At 54.1% G+C, this 2,796-nt stretch overlaps 1 protein-coding gene across 1 annotated transcript in view; it reads left to right on the forward strand.

Moving 5' to 3' along the window:
* The first annotated feature begins 1,543 nt into the window (after nt 1-1,543).
* LOC102375731 (pancreatic alpha-amylase) overlaps nt 1,544-2,796 on the forward strand; it is a 34,902-nt gene continuing 33,649 nt past the window's right edge. The window contains exon 1 of the mRNA XM_006032157.3: nt 1,544-1,591. The gene's annotated coding sequence lies outside the window, so the exon portion shown is untranslated. The remainder of the gene's footprint in view (nt 1,592-2,796) is intronic.

Genomic DNA, 2,796 nt, shown 5'->3' on the forward strand with positions numbered 1-2,796 from the left:
TTCAGGCTGGACATAAGGAAGAATTTCTTTACTGTCCGAGCCCCCAAGGTCTGGAACAGCCTGCCACCGGAGGTGGTTCAAGCGCCTTCATTGAACACCTTCAAGACGAAACTGGATGCTTATCTTGCTGGGATCCTATGACCCCAGCTGACTTTTCTGCCCTTTGGGCAGGGGGCTGGACTCGATGATCTTCCGAGGTCCCTTCCAGCCCTAATGTCTATGAAATTGTAGAAAATACCCACCTGACGGTCCGGGCTACTGGCCATAGCCTTAGACCGCCCTCGGTCACCACAGTATGATGTGGGACTATTGGCAATATCAAAACAGGGGCAACAGAGAAAAGTAGACGAGGGAAATGTGGCGGCGGTACAAAAGAGCAACCGGGTCAGTAGAAGAGATGAGAACGGTGACCTAAACTACCTTGTTCACACTCAGAGGGATATATAAAACAAGAGGGCCAGAGAACAAAGATGGCCCAGGCTTGGGCATATAATAGGCAAGGTGCAGCTTCCAAGAGAGAGAGAGAGAGCAGTAGAACCTCTAAGTAAAAGAGAGGTCCAAAGGCCTCAGATAGACTGGAGGAGCCAAAACCTTAGGGAAACTAAGGGGGGAGGAGAAATACATCCCAAGCTCTACCCTAAGGATGAGATACCCAGACTGCAGGCCAAACTAAAGAGGCAGAAGGTCTATCGACAACAGGGGTAACTCAGTGGGAGAGAGAACAAAGGGGAGGAAGATGGCCACGAGTGTATGTTAATAACTTCCCAGGGCAAGTTAGATGGTGGACCCTGAGGAAAATATTTGAAGCCAGAGTCAGGGGAGTTGCATTCGTAAAGATATATACAGGGCCGGACAGAAGATCTACTGGCCAGGGAAAAATAGAATTTTGGAGGGTGGAAGATGCCTGGCGTGCACTTAGGATACAGTGGGAGCTTTGGGGAAAGCTCAGGGACTGGCAAGAAACCAAGGAAAGGAGGGATTTATTACAAGGGACACAAAGAGGAGATCTGGGACACATGAGGAAGAAAAGGGACAAGACACCCCAAGTATCAGAAAGCAGCTTTCCCAGGAAGAGAGGGGAGGCTTTGTGTCCATAGTGAAGGAGGAAGAGAGAGAGGCCTGGTTTGTACCCTACCAGGGATGGCTAATGTGGGGGGACTACCTGTGGTGGGGTAACTCCCGAAACATCCCACATAGTGCGCCCTGGAGAAAAGGTGAGGAGGAGGCACCTGAAAACCTCCGCCTCCTGCATTTGAGTCACCGGGTGCCTGAAGAAAGGCTGAGAAGAGCCACAGAGTCCAGCAACACCTAACAGGAATGAAGATCCGCCTCGGTGAGTCTGATCTTAAGGGGAGAGGTGTGTCGCAGAGCACAGAGGTGCCCTGCTCCTAGAGAGGGGAAACTGCTGGGGAAAGAGCCCTAGCAGGGAATAAGGAGCACAGCTGTGGGTTGCCAGGGCAACCAGGAGGTCAGCTGACTGAAAGGGGCGGGGCCTGTCTCCTATATAAATCACAGGCAGAAGGCCAGAGGCAGTTCCTTGCCAGTAGCTTGACAGAGAGGAGCTCCTGGAGCTAAGATGCCAGAACTGCAGGTACTCCTCAAGCAGGGTAAAGGGTGGCAGCTCTATGATGTCCGAGTAACGTTGTTATAGCCAGGCTGCTTATGTTTAAGTTGTAGCCAAGAGGCTTTAGTTTGTTTTTTTTTTTGTTACACCAGTGGTTTGGGGGAGGCTATTAGGGGTTGGAGGAGGCCTCATAAGGACCCACAGTGGTGTGGGGGCCTCAGCGCCAGTGAGGGCGTAGGATGCTCATAGGGAACCCACAGCAGCGTGGGGACCCCAGTGCCAGTAAGGGCGCAGTGTACGGGGTGCATAGACCCCAGCCACAGAGAGAGGGCACTACTGAGAAGCCCCAGTGCGGGCATGGTGAGCCCCTGAAGAAGGGTGTAGCATTGCGGTAAACCCTGGAGAGAGGGGGTAGCAGTGCAGTGGGCCTGAGACACGGGCGGCTAGACTGAGAAGTCCCAGAGTGGGCACAGAAAGCTCCCGGAGAGGGACGGCTTTACCAAGAAGGCCCCCAGAGTGGGCACAGAGAGCCCCAGGAGAGGGGCGACATTATGGGAAAGGCCCAGAGTGGGCACAGAGAGCCCCAGGGAAGGGGCAGCATTATAGAGAGAGTCCCAAGAGAGGGGCAGTATTCTTGAGAAGGCCCAGAGTGGGCACGGAGAGCCCTAGGAGAGGGCGGCAATACAGAGAAGGCCCGGAGAGAGGGGCATGAGAGTAGACCGAGAGACCCAGCAACGTCTAGTCCAACTGCGAGGCTTGGGGTGTGGTATAAGGGCTGGTTGGAGCCACGCATAGCCCGTAAGGCTAGGCTGCCCGGGAAGCACCCATCATACAGTGAGACCCACGGAGAGTCCGGGAAACCATGGGGACGGAGGTCCCAACGTACTGTGTCCAAGAGGGCATAAGGCAGCCTCCCAAACCTATATAAACATCAAAAACGTGGCTGGCGAGAATTGGAGGGTGCCCTTGGACCGGCTTGGCACGGAGGCGGAAAGGGCCTTAAGGAGATCACGGCCCTCCTTGGAGGACCCCGCTCGTAACACACCCGGTCAGGAGTTCTGGATCGGATCACAGCTATCCAAAGCGGCTGGATCCAAAGCCAGATCGGATCTCTGCAGATTCGCACAGGCCTACTGTAAGGAGAGCCACAGGCATAGGCAGCAGGAGACAGGCTGCATGAAAGGTTTATATGTATTCAGCAATTTTCTTCACCATTAGTCAGCTGTGTGCAG

The sequence above is a fragment of the Alligator sinensis genome, unplaced genomic scaffold (assembly GCF_000455745.1).
Source record: "Alligator sinensis unplaced genomic scaffold, ASM45574v1 scaffold329_1, whole genome shotgun sequence".
NCBI classification, from domain to species: Eukaryota; Metazoa; Chordata; order Crocodylia; family Alligatoridae; genus Alligator; species Alligator sinensis.